Source organism: Eriocheir sinensis, unplaced genomic scaffold (assembly GCF_024679095.1).
Source record: "Eriocheir sinensis breed Jianghai 21 unplaced genomic scaffold, ASM2467909v1 Scaffold683, whole genome shotgun sequence".
NCBI classification, from domain to species: Eukaryota; Metazoa; Arthropoda; class Malacostraca; order Decapoda; family Varunidae; genus Eriocheir; species Eriocheir sinensis.
In genome coordinates, this window is record NW_026112035.1 from 130001 (window position 1) to 150737 (window position 20737).

A 20737-nucleotide genomic window follows, 5' to 3' on the forward strand; every position below is an offset into this window, starting at 1 on the left:
CAATAGTGGATGATAATGAAAGGTGATGAACAGGAGGACAGGTGAAGAGTGGATAGTGAAAGAATAATAACATCATCATCATCATCATCATCATCATCATCAAGAAAAAGGACACCGAAGAGGACGAGGACGAGGACGAAGAAAACATTAACCAGGGAATCTACCTAAGCAACGCCTGCACAACTATAGCAAAGGTAGAGTTGGGGGCACAAGCTATAGCTGCGCGTGGCCTCAGTGCGTATTTCCGTCACACCGGCCCTTGAGCGTGTGGTGCAATACTTTCCAATTATCCTACGATAAATAATAGTAATAGATGGATAGATAGATAGATAAATAGATAGGTAAGGACGTTAATGGAAAGGAGATAGACAAGTAGATGTAGATATAGATAGATAAAAACTAATGGAAAAGAGACGAGTAGATAAAGATGATAAATAAATAGATTGATGAAGATGAATTGATATATAAGGACAGTAATGGAAAGGAGAGACAAGTATAGAAAATGAGAGAGAGAGAGAGAGAGAGAGAGAGAGAGAGAGAGAGAGGGGGGTATTCTTCAGGTACAAACAAGAGAGAGTTGAAGAGGGCAGGTGAAGGAGGATGAGGAGGAAGAGGGGGGGCGAGAGCAAGTGAGTGGGGGGCATGGGCGGGTAGAGGGGGGGGCACGGGGAGGGGGTCAAGGGGAGCGCTGGCCCCCTCATGGCACCATCATGTCGCAAGGGCCAGTGCCAAGGTTGCAAAGTCTCCTGTTGCCGTGGGTTGCATGTTTTCCAAGACCGTTAACTTATTTATTCACTTAGTGGTTATTTCATTTATCTAAGTCTTATTTATCTATTTGTTTATTCGCTTATTTGATTTCTCTTTTTTTTTTTTGGCTTTTCGTTCTCCCTTTTCTCTCTTTCATTCCTCTTCCTATTCATTAACTTCATTTACTCACTTGTTTCTTTATTTCACTTTATCACTTTTATTTATCTCTGTTTATTCGTGTATATACTTGTTTTCTATTTTTGTCTTTCCTCTTCCTTCCTTTTCTTTCTTCTTTCTCCCTTTCTTCTTCCTATTCATTAACTTCACTAACTTACTTTTTCGTTTATTTCACTTATTCACAGTTTTATTTATCTATTTGTTTATCCGTTCATTTGTTTTCTATTTTTGTCTTTCCTCTTCCTTCCTTTTCTTTCTTCTTCTTCCCTTTCTTCTTCCTATTCATTAACTTCACTAACTCACTTGTTCCTTTATTTCACTTTATCACACTTTTATTTATCTCTTTTTTTTTATATTCGTGTACTTGTTTTCTATTTTTGTCTTTCCTCTTCCTTCCGTTTCTTTCTGCTTTTTTCCTTTCTTCTTCCTATTCATTAACTTCATTTACTCACTTATTCCTTTATTTCGCTGTCACACTTTTACTGATCTTTTTTTTTTATTCGTGTACGGTACTTGATTTCTCTTTTTGTCTTTCCTCTTCCTTCCTTTTCTTTCCTCTTTCTTCCTCTCTTCTTCCTATTCATTAACTTCACTAACTCACTTTTTCGTTTATTTCACTTATTCACAGTTTTATTTATCTATTTGTTTATCCGTTCACTTGTTTTCTAATTCTTGGGTTTTCTCTCTCGTTTCCCTCTTTTTCTGTTTTTGTTTTGATAATTTGGCACGAGTGTTTTTCTATTATTGTTGTTGTTGTCTTCGTGGTATTTGTTTTGTTGTGTTTGTGTGTGCGGGGTGGGGTGGGAATGTTTCGGTGCGTGTGTGTGTGTGTGTGTGTGTGTGTGTGTGTGTGTGTGTGTGTGTTACCTTTGTTTTGTCATGTTTTAGTGTTTGTGTGGGCGAGAGGGGAGGGAAGGGGGCGTACGCGTTTCAACTCCTCATCTTTCTTACTGTTGTGAAGGAACCGGAGGAGGAGGAGGAGAAGGAGGAGGAGGAGGAGGAGGAGCCAAGAAGTGTACGGGAGAGAAGAGTAGAATGAGATAATAATAAAGACGTAGAGAGCAGAAACAACAGAAGGAGGAGGAGGAGGAGGAGCCAAAGAAGTGTAGGGGCGAAGAAGAGTGAGATGATAATAGAAGACTTAAGGCGCAGAAACAACAGGTTCGGAGATGACAATGAGGCGTAATGGAAGACGTAGAGGTGGCAGGTGGAGGAGGAGGAGGAGGAGGAGGAGGGGACTGAAAGGAGGTATGAAGAAGAAAAGAATGGTCAAGAAGAAGAAGAGGAGGAGGAGGCAAAAACACGAAAGAAAAGATCAAAAGAAAGCTTATTGGCGGCAAAGATGAAGCAGAGAAAAGGAAGAGAAAAAAAAAGGAAAGGAAAAGAAAGAGAGACTGATAAGAAGATGAGCATGGATGATTGAGAAAAAGAGGATAAGGAAGAGGGACAGAGGAGGTACAAAGGAAGTGAAGAGGGGATAAAGAAGATGAAAGAACAGAGGATTTGAGAACGAAGAGATGAAACAGGAGGAGGAGGAGGAGGTGAAAGACTAAGAAAATGGAAACAATGATGATAGAGAAAAAAAGAGGATAGGGAGGAGGACAGATGAGGTACAAAGGAAACGAAGAAGGGATAAAGAAGATGAAAGAACAAATGGCTTGGGGACGAAAAATGGAAAAAAAAGAAGGAGGAGGAGGAGAAAGAGTAAGAGAATAGAAGCAATGATGATAAAGAAAAGAAGATAAAGGAAGGAACAGACGAGGTACAAAGGAGACGAAAAGGGGATAAAAAAAATGAAAGAACATGATTTAGGGACGAAAAGATGAAAAAGGAGGAGGAGGAGAAGAAAGAGACAGAGAATAAATGCATAGATGAAGGAGAAAAAAAAAGACAAAGAAGTGAGACATATAAGTACAAAGGAAAGGAAGAGATGTTAAAAAGATGAAAGAACAGAAGATTTGGGGATGAAAGATGAGAAAGAAGGAGGAGGAGGAGGAGAAGGAGGAGGAGGAGGAAAAAGAGTAGGAAGAGGAGAAGGCAAAGATGGGAGAAAGAGAAGACAGAAAAGAAAACAAAGAAAATAGAAAAAAACCCCACGGAAGGTGAAGAAGGAAAAAAAGATGAGAGGTAATAAAAGAAACAAAGAGGAAAATGAAAACAAAGACGATGAAGGAGGAGGAGGAGGAGGAGGAGGAGGAGGAGGAGGATAAATAATAGGAACAGAGTGCAAAAACTGGGAGAGAGGAAACAGAGAAAAGAAAACAAAGAATGAAGAAAATTAACCACGGAAGGTGGAGAAGAAAAAAAATGTGGAGCAAACAAAGAGAAAAACGAGAACAAACAAAGACGACGAAGGAGGAGGAGGAGGAGGAGGAGGAGGAGATCGCGTGAGTATTCCTGACGAAGAGGCGGCTGGAGGTAAAGAGGCGATTAATCTCCCCAACAACATAATCACAGCCTCTGGTCAACCGCAACGCACACACACACTCACACCCTCTTAAACACGCCATCACCCCCCCCGTCTCTCTCTCTCTCTCTCTCTCTGTGTGTGTGTGTAAAAAAGAACGCAAACAATAAAACGGTAAAGTACAAAGACACAAAGTTTTCTCTACAAACATATCTAATTCTTCACACACACACACACAGACCCACACACACACACACACACACACACACACACACATTCCTGCGAAAAAAAAAAGCCGTTCAGAAGTCTATAAAATAAATAACTTCTTAGATCAACAAACGTTCTCTAAAAAATAAACGTTTAAAGTCCTGAAAACGTTGCCAGTGAAAAAAAAAAAAAAAAAAAAAAAAAAAAACCGTTCCAGGAAATTCTAAGACGTTTTTTTGAGAGAGTTTTATAGGCGTTTTAACTGATAGTAAAACACTTTCTATACTGATAAAGCGCCCTATGACTGCGATAAACTCCCTCGCCGTGATAAAACACTCGTAAAACACCCTTTATATTAATTAATCCCCCCCCCCCCCCCTCTCTCTCTCTCTCTCTCTCTCTCTCTCTCTCTCTCTCTCTCTCTCTCTCTCTCCTTACCACCCGTATGCCTACTCTTCCTCCCTCTCCCTCTCCCTCTCTCTTTAATGCTTCTCTCTCCTTCCCTCCTACTGTTCTCCGCGCCCGTATAATGCCCTCCCTCTCTCCCTTACTTCTTTCCTCTCCCTTCCTCCATCCTTATCTCCTTCCTTTTTCTCCCTTCCCCTCCATACTGTCTCTCCCTGCTTCCTCCTTTCCTACTGTTCTTCTCGTCCATATGTTTTCTCACCCTTCCTCCCTTCTTCTTTACCTCTTTCCTCTCATCTTATCTCCTTCCTTTTTCTCCCTTCCCCGCCATACTGTCTCTCCCTCCTTTACTGTTCTTGCCCTTACCCTCCCTCCCTCCTCTGTTCTCTCCTTTATATCTTTTCTCTTCCTCCTTTCTTATCTCCATCTTTTTCCTCCCTCTCTCTCCCTATTGTTTCTCTTTCTCCTTTCCTTCCTCTGTTCTTCTCGTCCGTATGTGTTCTCTCCCTTCCTCCCTTCTCTTTCCTCTCGTCTTATCTCCTTCCTTTTTCTCCCTTCCCCTCCATACTGTCTCTCCCTCCTCCTCCTTCCACTGTTCTTCTCGCCCCCGCTCTCCTTTCTTACCTCCCTTTTCTCTCCCTCCCTCCTTATCTCCGTTCTCTCTCTCCATACTGTCTCTTCTTCATTGTTCTACATGCCTAACTCTCCCTCCCTCTTCCCTTCCCTCCTTACCTCTTTCTCTCCCTTCCTCCCCCCCTCCTCTCCCTCTCCCTCTCTCTCTCTCCCTCCTCAGCCATAACTCAGCACTAATCTCTCAGCCTTCAGCCGCAGTCACTCAGGAATTGTTTAAACGCTGCGGGAAATATGTCATTACGCACGCATTTCCGTCATCGCTGCGTGTGTGTGTGTGTGTGTGTGTGTGTGTGTGTGTGTGTGTGTGTGAGGGGAAAGGTACCTAGGGGGGTGTTGTACAAACGAGGGGAAATAAGGGAGGGAGGAAAGTGGGAAGGGACAAAGAAAGGGATGAAAGAAGGAAGAATGAATGAAATGCAAAAAGGAAGGACGGAAGGAAGGAAGGAAGGAGAGGAAGGAAGAGTGATAGTAAAGTAGGGGAATGTAAGAAGAGAGGAAGTAGGAGAGGCAAAGATGGGAAAGTATGGTATAAAGGAAGGATGGATAAAGGAAGGAAACAGAGTAAGAAAAAGAGGAAGAGGAAGGATGCTAAAGAACACTAAAAAAAGGAGGTAAAGAAAGACGGGGAAGTAAAAATCAAGAAACCCGCGAACAAAGGAAGGAGGGAGATAAGGTAAGGGCAAGCAGGAAGGAAGGAGGGAGGGAAAATAATAACAGGGAAGGAAGGAAGGAAGGTGGAGAGAGAGGGAGGGAGGGAAGGAGAGTAAGTAGGTGGGAACAGTGTGAGAGAAGGAAGATGGAAGATGCTGTTTACGAGGAAGGAGGGAAGGAGGGAGAGGAGGAGGGAAGGGAGAGGAGATATGAGGGAGTGGGAAGGAAGGGAGTAGCTATGAGAACGGTGTGTGTGGGAGAGTGAAGGGAGAGATGAGGGAGTGAGGAAAGGGTGGGAAAAGGGAGAGGTGGGAAAAGGAGGGAGGAAGGGAGGGGAAGGAAGAGAGAAGGGCTGCATACGGGTATATACAAAATGGAAGAGGAGGAAGAGGACGAAGGAAGAATGGGAGGGAGAGGAAGGGTAGAGAAGGAGAGGGTGAGAGAGGAAGGGAAGAGAAGTAAAGGGGGAGAAGAGGAAGGGAAGAGAAGGAGAGGGTGAGAGAGGAAGGGAAGAGAAGTAAAGGGGGAGAAGAGGAAGGGAAGAGAAGGAGAGGGTGAGAGAGGAAGGGAAGAGAAGGAGAGGGTGAGAGAGGAAGGGAAGAGAAGGAGAGGGTGAGAGAGGAAGGGAAGAGAAGGAGAGGGTGAGAGAGGAAGGGAAGAGAAGGAAAGGGGGAGAAGAGGAAGGGAAGAGAAGGAACACAAAGAAACACAAAGGAAGAACAAACAATAGCAGACCTGCTTGTCCTTACGAGGCTGTTTGTGACAAGCTACACTAAATATCTAATCAAAGGTGGAAGATGAAGGACAGCAAAGGCGAAGGCTCCTCCCCACCCCCCCATCCCTCCAGCCAAAGCTGGCAGGAAAGGAAAAAGAACCATGCAGCATGGAAAAACTGCATGGAATTTATGTAGGAAAGAGGAAAGAACTACCATTACTGCTACCACTAACCGGGCGATATAAACGGAAAAGGACACCAGTATTCGAAAGAACTTAACGTTATTATGACAATGAGTAATATCTTAGTTGCTGGTTGGATTCAAAATACTTGTCTAATCTATTCTTGAAGGCCGTAACTGTTGTACTATCAACGACATCACAGGGTAGAGAGTTCCAAACATTAACAACTCGATTGAAGAAGAAGTGTTTAGCTTTGTGCGACGAGAATCTTTTACCACTTATCTTCAAATTGTGATTTCTTCTTGTTCTATTTGATCGATCAATTGTAAAGTAATCTTCCGCATTAATATCACTGAATCCTTTAAACATTTTAAACACTTCTATTAGATCGCCTCGCATTCTTCGTTTTGATAGGCTGAATAAATTTACTTCTTTAAGCCTTTGTTCATATGACAAATTTCTCAACCTAGGAATCATCTTTGTTACTCTTCGTTGAACCCGTTCCAACTTTTCTATGTCTTTTCTGTAGTAGGGAGACCAAAACTGTACACAGTACTCTAGACGGGGTCGAACCAACGAATTATACAGTTTTAATATTACTTTTTCCGATTTATTATTAAAGACTCGTCCGATGAAGCCAACCAATATGTTTGCAGTTTTAACTACCTCTGAACAATGCTGACCGGGCTTTAAATCGCTTGATATAGTGATTCCAAGATTCTTTTCTCTACTTACTGCAGAAAGTTGTTGGCCATTCATTACGTACCGAACGCGATTGTTATTTTTTCCGATGTGCAACACTTTACATTTGTCAACGTTAAATTTCATTTGCCATTGATTGGCCCAACGTGCAAGTTGATCTAGATCTGATTGTAAAGCTTCTTCGTCGAGTGTCGCAGTTACTTTACTAGCAATTTTTGTGTGATCAGCAAATTTTGATACTTTGCAAGTGAGCCCATCATCGATATCATTAACATAAATTAAGAAGAGCACGGGGCCAAGCACTGATCCTTGAGGTACGCCGCTTCTGACGTCGAGCCAGTTAGATGTAACACCGTTTAGAACTACTCTCTGTTTCCGCTCAGAGAGCCAGTCCACAAGCCAATTGTGAATGTTACCCGAGATACCGTGCGCCGATAGTTTGCTGAGCAATCGTTGGTGGGGGACCTTATCAAATGCCTTTTGAAAATCCAGATATATGATATCTACTGATCTGCTTTCATCGAACACCTCAAAAATATAATGAAAAAAATCAAGTAAGTTAATCAAACACGAACGTTTACTATGGAAGCCATGTTGCGAATTATTTATTGTATTATTTTCTTCGAAGAATTTCACCATATTGTCGCGAATGATAGTCTCCATTAACTTACAAACAATCGATGTCAGGCTAATTGGTCGATAGTTTCCTGGATGAGACTTGTCCCCCTTTTTGAAAATTGGTGTGACATTTGCAAGTTTCCAATCTGACGGAACTTTTCCAGCAGGTGAGAGAGGAAGGGAAGAGAAGTAAAGGGTGAGAGAGGAAGGGAAGAGAAGTAAAGGATGAGAAGAGGAAGGGAAGAGAAGTAAAGGGGGAGAAGAGGAAGGGAAGAGAAGGAAAGGGGGAGAGAGGAAGGGAAGAGAAGTAAAGGGTGAGAGAGGAAGGGAAGAGAAGGAAAGGGGGAGAAGAGGAAGGGAAGAGAAGGAAAGGGGGAGAGAGGAAGGGAAGAGAAGTAAAGGGGAGAAGAGGAAGGAAGAGAAGGAAAGGGGAGAAGAGGAAGAGAAGGAAAGGGGGAGAAGAGGAAGGGAAGAGAAGGAAAGGGGGAGAGAGGAAGGGAAGAGAAGGAAAGGGGGAGAAGAGGAAGGGAAGAGAAGGAAAGGGGGAGAAGAGGAAGGGAAGAGAAGGAAAGGGGGAGAAGAGGAAGGAAAGAGGAGGAGAGGATGAGAAGAGGAAGGGAGGAGAGTAGGAGTAGGAAGGGTGGCGTACACACACACACACACACACACACACACACACACACACACAAACAAGACCCCCTCCCATAAAAAAAAACAGACCATCACAAGCTTAAAAACAAACAAGCAAAAACAAACTCGCGTAATGAACAAAATAATTAGGAGCGTGATGCAACTAATAACAGGCTCATTAAAGTGTCATTAGCAAGGCCCGTCCTCCCATTTGTCTTTGTTAACACTTAATAGAAAAAGGGAAATGAGAGTTACACGATACATTAAAGAAGCGGAAGATGGAGAAAAAATGTAAAAATGATGATACGAAGATGGGAAATATGATGGAGGAGGGTGAGAGGAAGAAGAGGAGGAAAGGAGGATAGTTAATGAAGCAAGAATGGAAAGGAATAAGGAAAGTGAATGAATAGATAAAATGACAAGAAGGATGATAAAGATGTAGATGGGAAATATTATGAAGGAGGGTGAGAGGAAGATAAAGAGAAGGAAAGAAGGATAGTAAATTAATTTAAAGGAAAGGAAAGAAAGAATAAGGAAAATTAATAAAATAGAAGGTTTTAGTAAAGATGAAAAAATAAAGACGGGTAATGAGGACGAGGAAGAAGAGGAAAGGAAAATAGTGAAGAAATAAAGGCATAAAAAGCAAAAGGGAAAAGTTAATGATATATGTTTAACTGGAAGAGGAAAAAAAGAACAAGAAAAAGAAAAAAAGAAACTGATGAAAGGAAGATGAAAGAATAATAATGAAACACGTAAAAAAAGAAAGTAGGAATTAGGAAAAGGAATGAAAGTAAGAACAAATCAATATGAGAAAAAAATAAACAAAATAAAAAGAAGAGCAAACGCAGTAAGAAAGACGGAAGGAGGGAAAGGGAAATTAGAGAGTAAACAAAAGAGGGAAGGAGTGCGAAAAGGGAATGGAAGTAACAGAGAGTAAATAGGAGAACAGGAGAAGGAAAGAGAGAGAGAGAGAGAGAGAGAGAGAGAGAGAGAGAGAGAGAGAGAGAGAGAGAGAGAGAGAGAGAGAGAGAGAGAGAGAGAGAGAGAGAGAGAGAGAACAATGGGAAGAGGAGATAAAACGAAACAGGAGAAGAAATGAAAGTGTAGAGAGAGAAAACGAAAGACAAACAATAAATAAGGGAATAAAAGGAACAAACAATTAGAGGAAAGGGAAGAGAAGAAGGAATAAACAAAACAAGGAAGGAGGAAAGAGGGAATGTGAAAAGTAAATAAAAGACAAAGACTAAATAGAAGAACAAAAGGGAAAAAGGATAAAAAGAGAAGAAAATGGGAAGAGAAGGATAAACGAAACAGGAGAGGGAAGAAGGAATGCGAAGAGGGAGAGAAAGAAACAATAACTATTAAAACAGGAGAGAGGGGAAAGAAATGAGAGGAAAATAGGGAAAATAATAAACAAAACATGAGACAAGAAAGAATGTGGAAAGGGAATAAAATACAAATGATAAACAGGAAAAACAGAGAAGATTGGAAAGAAGAATAAGCGGGAAAGGAGAACGAATGTGGAAAGGGAGAGAAAGAAACAAAAAATAAGGAAAAAAGTGAGGAAAATCGGGAAAAATAACGAAAAAGGAGAGGAAGAAAGAAGGAATGATGAAAGGGGAAGATAAACAAGACACAGAACAAAGAGAGAAGGATAAAAAGAGGAAAATGGGATGGGAAGAGAGGAATAAAGAAAACAGGAAGAAAGAAGGAATATAGAAAGATAAAGATAAACAAGAAAAAGAAAGAGGAGAGAAGGATAAAAAGGGAGGAAAATGGGAAGAAAGGAATAAACAAAGAAAGAAAGAAGAATTATAGAAAGGGAAGATAAACAAGAAACAGAACAAGGAGAGAAGGATAAAAAAAAGGGAGGAAAATGGGAAGAAAGGAATAAACAAAACAGGAAGAAAGAAGGAATATAGAAAGGGGAAGGTAAACAAGAAACAACAGGAGAGAAGGATAAAAAGAGAGGAAAATGAGAAGAGAAAAATAAACAAAAAGAAGAGAAAAGAAGGAATATAGAAAAAGGGAAGATAAACAAAAAAGAACAGGAAAGAAGGATAAAAAGAGAGGAAAATGGGAAGAGAAAAATAAACAAAAAGAAGAGAAAAGAAGGTATATAGAAAGGGAACAACAAACAAGAAACAGAACGGGAGAGAAGGATAAAAGAAGAGAAGAATCAACAAAAAGAAGAGAAAAAAAGGAATGCGGAGGATGTGAAAGCAAGTCTATATATAAACGGTAACGGAAAGGTGAGTATAAAAAGCCTCAGGTAAGGAAATTAGTGTGTTTACCTCACCACGGTGCAACACGCGAGCTGATGCAACACACCGTAACGCAACACCTCTCCTCTTCTCTCCCTTCCCTCCCTCACCTGGCTCTTGTTACCTCCTCCTCTTCCTCCTCCTCCTCCTCCTCCTCCTTCAGCACCTTATCTCATCTCTATATTTTCCCACGCTGCAGACACTTACTCTACACACACACACACACACACACACACACACACACACACTGTTTCCCTCGCGTCCCTCTCTCTCTCTCTCTCTCTCTGGTCCCAACGTGGTCATTTTCGTCATCTGTTTCATATTGCGTCATCGTGAATCATCCTCCCCCCTCCCCCCTCCCCCATCTGTCTCTACCTTCTCTTCTCCTCCTCTTCCTCCCTTCCCTTATATATATATCTCCACCCTTCCACCCATCTCTCCAGCCTCCTCCCTGTCTCTCCCTTCCCTCTTCTTCTTCTTCCACCTATCTTCACTCTTCCACCCATCTCTCCTCTCTCCTCTCTCCTCTTCTCTTCCTCCATTCCTTTCTTCTGTTCTTGGTTTCCACTTCTTTTCCCTCCACTGGTATTCATTCATCCACTTCTTCATTCTCCTTTCCTCTCATTCTTCCTCTTTATTCTTCCTTCCTTCGTTCATTCTTTCTCACCTTTTTTTTCATTTTCTTTATTTCGATTATTCCCTTCATTTGTTTTATCTATCTTCTTCCATCTTTCTTTCCTTTTTTTTCTATCTTCCGTTCCTTGATTTCTTCCTCGTTTATTCTCTTTTCTTTCTCCTTCTGCCATTCATTTCCATCTCTTCCCTTTTTTAATTTCCTCTCCCCTCATCATTCCTTCTCTCTCTCTCTCTCTCTCTCTCTCTCTCTCTCTCTCTCTCTCTCTCTCCTTGCCCTCTTTCCTATTATAATTATCTCGCTCTCCTTTCACTTTCCTCCCTTCCGGTTCCCCTCTCCCTTCCCCTCTCCCTATCTCCCCATCTGTTCACTTTTCCTCCCTCTGAAAACCCCGTGATGTGGAGGAGGAGGAAGAGGAGGAGGAGGCGAAACTAAAGAGGAAGGGGAGGAAATGGAGCAAGGAGGAGAAGCCAAGATGAGAAGGAAGAGGTGGATGGGGAGAGGAGCGAGTGATATATGAGGAGGAGGAGGAGGAGGAGAAGTGGGAGTGGGAGGAACGGGGAAGAAGGAGGAGGAGAAATGGGTGGGGGAGTGGGAGGGGAAGGAGCGGAGGAGGAGGAGGAGGAGGTGGAGAAGGAGGAGGAATGGGTGGAGAAGTGGGAGGTTGGAGGAGAAGGAGGAGGAAGATTGGGAGTAATGGGAAAGGAGGAGAAAGTGGAGGAAGGTAAAAAAAAATGGAAGAGTAATAGTAATAATAATAATAATAATAATAATAATAATAATAATAATAAGAAAACAACAGTAATAGGAAAGGAGAGTAAATGCTGCTACAGGAGGAGGAGGAGGAGGAGGAGGAGGAGCCAAACCTTAACCTCAAGAAACAGAACCATTAACATGATGAAATAATGTCAACAAAGAATGACGTCACCACTTCCATTAAGATGTGTGCCTCCCTCCCTCCCTCCCTCCATTCCTCTCTCCCTTCCTTCTCTTCCTCTCCATTCGCTCCTCTCTCCAATCTCTCTCTCTCTCTCTCTCTTTATTCCTCTTCTCCCTCCCGTTCTCCCCACACGCCTCTTCTCCTCTCTCTCCCTTTACTCGTCTTTCCCACTATCTCTCCCTTCACTCCTCTTCTCCCTCCCTTCCTTCTCTCCCTTCACTCCTCTTTCCCTCCCTTCCTTCTCTCCCTTCACGTCTGTTCCTCTCTTTCTTCATTTTCTTTCTCACTCTATCTTTCAGTGTCTCCTTTCCTCTATCTTTATCTTTGTTCCTCTTCCTCCTCCTTTCTTCTGTTTCTTAGTCTATTTTTTTCATTTCCTTTGATTTGTTCCTGTCTGTCTGTCTGTCTATCTATATCTGTCTATCGCTATCTGTTTATTATCCCTATCTTTATTTTGCTTGTCTATCTATCCTTCTGTTTGTCTGTCCATTTGATCTCTCTCTCTCTCTCTCTCTCTCTCTCTCTCTCTCTCTCTCTCTCTCTCCAGTACCATCACCGCCGCCACAGTCTCCCGCGGGTCTGTCATCGTCTCTTTAACCCTCGAGCTTTCCTTTTGCATAAACATCAACCTCAAATATTTACGGCCACGCTTCCGCCGCCCCCGCCCGCTGCTTGGAACGGGAACACGATAAAAGGTAAATAAATAACAGGCAGGAAACGAATATGCTGACAGAAGGAAAGGAATATGACGATTGAAGGAAACGAATATGATGAAGGAACGTGATGGATGGTAGGAAGATGATTTTTTTTATATGAGATCGATATAGATAGAGAGATAGATAAATAGATTGATTTAGACAAATAGATAAGGAGATTAAGGTAGATATATATATATATATATATATATATATATATATATATATATATATAGAGAGAGAGAGAGAGAGAGAGAGAGAGAGAGAGAGAGAGAGAGAGAGAGAGAGAGAGGAGATTCAATATACAGGTGAAAAAAAAGGTAGGAAGATATTTATGACGTAAATTATCTAACTTTTTTTTGCATTAGAAATTTATTATGAGTTTTTAGTTACAAAGATTATTATTATTGTTGTTATTATCACTATTATTATCATTATTATCTCGTTATTATTATTATTATTATTATTATTATTATTATTATTATTATTATTATTACTGTGTTGCGTGTCAGAGGTAGATACATACATGCACACCTGACCTTTAATGAGTTTCGTCCAACATGTTCGACTTTCTTTTTTTTTACGCGTAATGAAGCAAATTATCACTTTTTCTTTTTCACAATTTTTGCCGTGATTTCAACACACACATACATCCCTTTCGCCTTAATGAACCTCTAAGCATGTATGTATATTTTTTCACCTGCCTTTTCAGCATCAAGTATTTTTATGATGGAGGTTTTCATTGCATTTTTTTTTCTCGTACTTACCACCACTTCCATCTCCTCTTCCACCTCTCCTCCTTCTCCTCTACCTTTCCATCTCCACCTTCATCTCCTCTTCAATTCCTCCTCCTCTTCCACTTTTTTCTTGTTCTAGTACTTGTTCTTCTTCTCCTCCTTCAGTTCCAACTTTTCCTCTTCCTCTCCACCACCACTACCACCACCATCACCACCTCCTCCTCCTCCTCCTCCTGAAGTTTCCTTGTAATTAAAAGAGCGAAGTCAGGCCAAGTGCGTGTAATGTTGAAAGTCTCGGGCGAAGACACGTCGCGGCGAGGGTAAAATTAGACAGACCTTGGCGGCTCCAGGGCGTGGGAGAGAGAGAGAGAGAGAGAGAGAACTTTGTAGGGGGTGGGGTGAAGTGAGAGACAGTGGCAGAAAGTAATCTCTCTCTCTCTCTCTCTCTCTCTCTCTCTCTCTCTCTCTCTAACACACACACTGTACGCATGTCAGTGGTCACAGAGGGGGTGTTGGTGTTGGGGGGGGTGGTGGGGGGTGAGGGGGGATGGAGGCAGCGGTGGTGGTGGTGGTTAACTTCTGGTTCTCATTATTCGGGGGTAGGAAGGAGGAAGTGAAGTAGAAAGGAGGAGGAGGAGGAGGAGGAGGAGGAGGAGGAGGAGGAGGAGGAGGAGGAGGAGGAAGGAAAACAAGAAAAAAATATATTGAGCTGTGTTAGCGATATACAAATACAAAATAAAAAGGAAAAGAAAGAGAAAAATAAAGCATGCAAAAACGAAGAGAAGGAAGAGGAGGAGGAGGAAAAAAATGTAAAAAAAAAAAAAAGAGCAGGAGGTGGAAGAGGAAAGAGTCACAGAAAAAAAAACCTAAATACCACTAGAAAAAACGGCAAAAAATAAATGAAAAGACCACAAAAAGAGGAGGCGGTAGAGAGACGTAGAAAAAAAAATCGCTAACAAAACACACTAAAATAAATGAATGGTGAGGCTGGAGAAAAAAAAGGAGGAGGAGGAGGAGGAGGAGGGAGATAAAGTACGAAAAGGGGAAAAAAAAGAACGTCACACACACACACACACACACAAAAAAAAAAAAAAAAAAATAAAGGGCAAAACTACGGAAAAAGAGGAAGAAAAAATAGAGAAAGAGGATGAGGATGAGGAGAAAGAAGAGGAAGAGGAGGAAAAGGAGATAAAGTATGAAAAGGAAAAAAAAAAACATCACTACGGGGGGGGGACAAAAAAAAATAGAGCGAAACTACAAAAAAAGGATGAAAAAATAGAAAAGGAGGAGGAGGACGAGGAGGAGGAAGAGGGAGAAGGAAATAATTTATGGAAAGGAGAAAAAATTACACTAATGACACAAAATAATTAAAGGGCACAGCTACAAATAAATATAAGGCAGAAGAAAAAGTAGAAAAGGAGGAGGAGGAGGAGGAGGAGGAGGAGGAGGAGGAAGCGCCAAGGCAGAGTGGGACAAACAGGGTTCACAGTGTGGCATGGCAGAGGGAGTGACAGAGGTTGCCAGGGGTGAAGGGGAGATAAGGAGAGGGGTGAAGGGGAGTGGGGGTAGGAAGGAAAAGGAGGAGGAGGGTGTGTAGGGAGGTGAAAAGGGTGGCAGGGGGCGTTACGGGTGAGGGAAGAGGAGGAGGAGGAGGAGGAGGAGGATAAGAAGACGAAGATGTAAAAGAAGAAAAGCAGAGAGAAATGTAAGAGTTGGGTAGGATGGAGGATAAGAAGGATGAGAAGAAAATGAAGAATAAGAAGACGAAGATGGAAAAGAAGAAAGGAAAAGATAAAAATTGAGAAGAGGATAAATAGAAGGGGAAGAAGGGAAGAAAACTGGGAAAGGAAAGGAAAAGGTCGAGGATAGTGGAGGGGCAGCAGGAAAAAGAAGAAGAAAAAGAAGAAGAAGAAGAAGAAGAAGAAGAAGAAGAAGAAGAAGAAGAAGTAACATGACAAAGAGAAAGAGAAGATTGGTGGAGGGATTCGTAAGGGCAAGTTTATGAGGGGAGGGGAAAAGAGAAGGGAAACTGAAGGGAAAGATAATGGAACCTAACAGGAAGGGAGCTAAGGGTAGACAAGTTAAATTAAGGGAGGCTGATAATAAGGGAGGGACGGTACAGTCAAAGGGATGAGGGAGAAAGGGTAGTTTATTTAGGGGTGCGGTTATTTAAAGAGGTAAGAGGCGATGTAATGGTGAGGGTGGAGGCTAATGGAAACTAGGGGAAAGGGTGGCAAGGGAAGGGGAGTGAAAAGGGTAGTGAAGGGTGATGCTAGAGAGAAGGAAAGGATAAAGGGAGTAGTGGAAGGCTAAAGGGAAGGGTAGGAAGGAAAGGGGAGTGAAAAGGGTAGAGTGATGTTAGGGAAAAGGAAAGAGCAAAGGGTGAGACGGATATTAAAGGGCAGAGGAGTGAATGGGGAGAAACTAAGGGTGGGAATAAAGGTGTAAAAAAAAAAAGGAAAGGTAAATTATAGGGGAAGGCCAGGTAAGTCAGGTGAGTGGCCGATGATTTTACCTGAGATGAAGCAAATAATAACAATAACAATAATAATAATAATAATAATAATAATAATAATAATAATAATAATAATAATAGGTTATAATAATAATAATAATAATAATAATAATAATAATAATAATAATAATAATAACTAGGTAATGAAAAGTATTGTCAGTGAACCCCAAGGAGGACTTCAACTTGGAGGAGGAGTAAGAGGAGGAGGAGGAGGAGGAGGAGGAGATGAAGGAGGACGAGTACGAGGAGGAGGCAGAGGCGGATAAAAAAGAAAGAGAAAGAAAACGAAAAGGACCTGGAAATGAAGAGGAGCGAGAGGAAGAAGTTGGAGAAAGAGATGAAGGAGGAGGAGGAGGAGGAGGAGGAGGAGGAGGCGACGGCGACGAAAGCCCAACAAGTGCCAGGTTTCGTCAAGTGCCTGGCCGAGCTCTTCCCCGCGTGGCACTCCTGCAGTAACGAGGCGTGGCGCGGGGCTGAAGGGTGCGACACAGGCCCCTAACAGCCCTCACACCGCCGCACCGACACCCGCTCACCTGCTCACCTGCCTCCCTTGTGCCCGCCTCGCCTTCGTACCATTTTGCCACTTTTTATTTTGTGTGATCTTCTTCATTTTTTTTTTTTAGCTTTATATCTGTTTGTTTTTCGTCTTTTTTCTATTTTTTGTCTCTCGTTTCGTGTTTTTTTAAGAGGGTCGTAACGTTTTGCTTTTTGTGATTCCGTTTCTCCGTCTTTTCGTTTTCTCTTCTCTGCATACGAGTCTGTTTTCATTTTTTTCTATCGTTTTTTTCTTCTTTTTTTTTCGTGGATTTCTTTGTGTGATCGTTTCTCGTTTTCTTTATTTTTTTTTATTTCTTCATCTTTTTATATTAGTTGTGTACATGCGTGTTTGTTTTTTCCATTTTTTTTCCATTTTTCCCTTTCTCCTTTAATGTTTTTATTTTGTGGTTTTATTTCTTCCCTTTTTAGCTGTAAATATGTGTTTTTCTTCCTCTTTCCCCATATGTCTTTTTTTGTTTTGTTTGTTTCCATGTCTTTTTAATAGCTGTATAGATGTTCGTTTTCCCTCTTTCTCTTTCTCTCTTTCATCTCCTATACCTTTTCCCCCTTATCTCTTATCTTTTTCATACCTCATCTTTTCTCCCCATCCATCTTCTCCTTCATCCTTCATCCCTTCTCCCATTTCAGCCTATCCCTTGTCTCTCATCCATTACCTTTCTTTCTACCCCATTATCCTCTCCCTCATCCTTCATCTCTTCTCCCCCTCAATCCTCCCCCTTATCCTTCATCTCAGGGTTCAGCTTCATCTCTTCTCGAATTTCATCTCTCTCATCCCTATCCTTTCTCTCTCCTTATCCCTCATCTCTTCCCTCCTTCATCCTCCTCTTTCATTTCTTCGACTCCATTCTCTCCCTCGTTCCTCATTCATTAATTATCTCCCCTATTATCCTCTCCCTCATCTTTCAACTCTTCCATCCTCTCCCTCCTTCATCTCTTCTCTCCTCCATCCTCTCACTCATCCCTCACTCCCACCAGCCACTCTTATCCCCACGCTAATACTTCGCCTCTCTCCGGTGTTGGGTTGTGATTTTAATCCGCGACCTCACCTGGAAACCCTGCCAACGTGCACTCCTGAAGCCCTGCGCCGTTTTGAGAGTGGATCGCCTGCTTGGTGTTTGACTTAGAATTCCTTGAAAACTGTAACTGAGGACGCGACTTTCAGACGTCCATGGTCTTAGAATGTTTGTGAGTGATTAGGTGAATGAGTGTATGTATAAATGGAACAGTGAGATAGAAAGGGAGATAAAAAAGACTGACTGAATGAATGATGAATGAATTAATGACTAGGTGAATGAGTGAATGTATAAATGAATCAATGAATGTATAGATGGATAAAACGTAAAAGTAATGCAATGAATAAATGAAACAGTGAGATAGAAAGGGAGATAAGAAAGACAGACTGAATGAATGATGAATGAATTAATGACTAGGGGAATGAGTGAATGTATAAATGAATCAATGAGTGTATAGATGGATAAAACGTAAAAGTAATGCAATGAATAAATGAAACAGTGAGATAGAAAGGGAGATAAGAAAGACTGACTGAATGAATGATGAATGAATTAATGACTAGGGGAATGAGTGAATGTATAAATGAATCAATGAGTGTATAGATGGATAAAACGTAAAAGTAATGCAATGAATAAATGAAACAGTGAGATAGAAAGGGAGATAAGAAAGACTGACTGAATGAATGATGAATGAATTAATGACTAGGTGAATGAGTGAATGTATAAATGAATGAATAAATGTATAGATGGAGAAACTGTAAAAGTAATGCAATGAATAAATGAAACAGTGAGATAGAAAGGGAGATAAGAAAGACTGACTGAATGAATGATGAATGAATTAATGACTAGGGGAAAGAGTGAATGTATAAATGAATGAACGAATGTATGTATCAGGGACTTGATTAATGAATGAATGCAAAACTGAATAAATGTTGAAAGTAATGCATGAAAAATTACTTAACGAAGGAATGAGAAAAAAGGGAAATAAAGACTAATCGGATGAATAATGAATGCATAGGTAAATAAATAGAGTAAATTAATGACAAAAAATAGGAAACAAATAAAGACAGACTGAATGAATGATGACTAAATAAAAATAAATAAAAAGGAAACTGATAATAAAGAAAGGGAAATAAAAATAAATAAAGAGGAAACTGATAATAAAGAAAGGGAAATAAAAATAAATAAAGAGGAAACTGATAATAAAGAAAGGGAAATAAAAATAAATAAAGAGGAAACTGATAATAAAGAAAGGGAAATAAAAATAAATAAAGAGGAAACTGATAATAAAGAAAGGGAAATAAAAATAAATAAAGAGGAAACTGATAATAAAGAAAGGGAAATAAAAATAAATAATGAGGAAACTGAAAAAAGAAAGGGAAATAAAAATAAATAAAGAGGAAACTGAAAAAAGAAAGGAAAATAAAAATAAATAAAGAGGAAACTGAAAAAAGAAAGGAAAATAAAAATAAATAAAGAGGAAACTGAAAAAAGAAAGGGAAATAAATACTGACTGAAAAAACGATGAACGAATAAACGAAAAAATACATACATAAGGAGAGAATGAAGTAACTAATGATTCAAGCTGATAACCTCATTAATAAAACCACTTTCCTGAGGGTCCATTAAATCATTTAGTTTATTGGACTCGAGAGCGCTCGTTCGATTTTCTCTTAATTAAACGATGAATTAATAAGCGATTCTCAATAATTTACCAGTTGTTTGGCCAGAATTGGATTTCCATCGCATTATTTTTTCTTGATATAACTCTTTCAGGTGTAGGTCTCTCTCTCTCTCTCTCTCTCTCTCTCTCTCTCTCTCTCTCTCTCTCACACACACATCGCTCTCACTTTTCTTTCTTTCTCTCCTTCTTTCTCCATCTTCTTTCCTTACATCAATCCTCAACCATTTTTCTTCTCTCCTCCTTCTTCCTTTTTTCGTCCTCTGTTTCCTACGGCCGGTTCTTTCCTCCACCCATTTTTTCCCCCTCCTCAGTTCCTCCTCCACTTTCTTTCCTCCATCTACATCCTACTATTCACTCACACTGCCGTTGCTCATTATAAGAAACTTCATAATGGTTCGCGGTTCCCTTCACATTGTTTTATTGTTTCGTGTTTATTTCTTAATGATCCAATATTTCATCGACTTTATTTTTTCCATTAATCGCTCATTTCACATTTAATTGCACGGTTTTCGACTTCATTGTTGTTGCTATTTCGTCGTCATTATTGTTACTGTTTCATTATTTTTCTCATATCCTGTTCGTAGCTTATCGTTGTTACTGTCATCATTTTCTTCCTCACCTTTTTCGTAGCTTTATCATCATTACTATTTCATCATTTTTTTCCTTCACCTAATTCGTAGCTTCACTATTGTTACTATTTCATCATTTTTCCCATATCCTGTTTTCGTAGCTTTATCATTGTTACTGTCATCATTTTTTTCCTCATCCTTTTCGTAGCTTTATCATTATTACTATTTCATCATTTTTTCCCTTCACCATTATTGTTACTATTTCATAATTTTTTTCCTTCACCTAATTCGTAGCTTCATTATTGTTACTATTTCATAATTTTTTCCCTTCACCATTATTGTTACTATTTCATAATTTTTTCCCTTCACCATTATTGTTACTATTTCATAATTTTTTCCCTTCACCATTATTGTTACTATTTCATCATTTTTTCCCTTCACCATTATTGTTACTATTTCATCATTTTTTCCCTTCACCTAATTCGTAGCTTCATTATTGTTACTATTTCATCACTTTTTCCTTTCACCTAATTCGTAGCTTCATTATTGTTACTATTTCATTATTTTTTCCTTTCACCTAATTCGTAGCTTCATTATTGTTACTATTTCATCATTTTTTCCCTTCACCTAATTCGTAGCTTCATTATTGTTACTATTTCATCACTTTTTCCTTTCACCTAATTCGTAGCTTCATTATTGTTACTATTTCATCATTTTTTCCTTTCACCTAATTCGTAGCTTCATTATTGTTACTATTTCATTATTTTTTCCTTTCACCTAATTCGTAGCTTCATTATTGTTACTATTTCATTATTTTTCCCTCGGCTTCCCTCCCGCACGTATTGTCCCTCCCCATGGCTGCCTTATCTTCATCTCATTGTTATTTTAAGGGGGCGGCGTGCCCTTCCCGGTCCGCAGGGGTCCACGCCCCCAACGGGAAGTCATGCCAAATTACTCCCCCTCCGCCCTACCTCTCTCCCTTCCTATGCCTTTCTACGTCTGTTTCCTCCCTCTGGTTTCTGAGTCAGCTGCACCTTCCTCTCTTTCTCTACCTTTC

General features: G+C 40.4%; 1 protein-coding gene across 1 annotated transcript in view; it reads left to right on the forward strand.

Moving 5' to 3' along the window:
* Positions 1-20737, forward strand: part of LOC126993833 (irregular chiasm C-roughest protein-like) — a 58359-nt gene that overhangs the window by 870 nt on the left and 36752 nt on the right. The window contains exon 1 of the mRNA XM_050852973.1: positions 1-194. This exon is cut by the window's left edge and continues 870 nt beyond it. The gene's annotated coding sequence lies outside the window, so the exon portion shown is untranslated. The remainder of the gene's footprint in view (positions 195-20737) is intronic.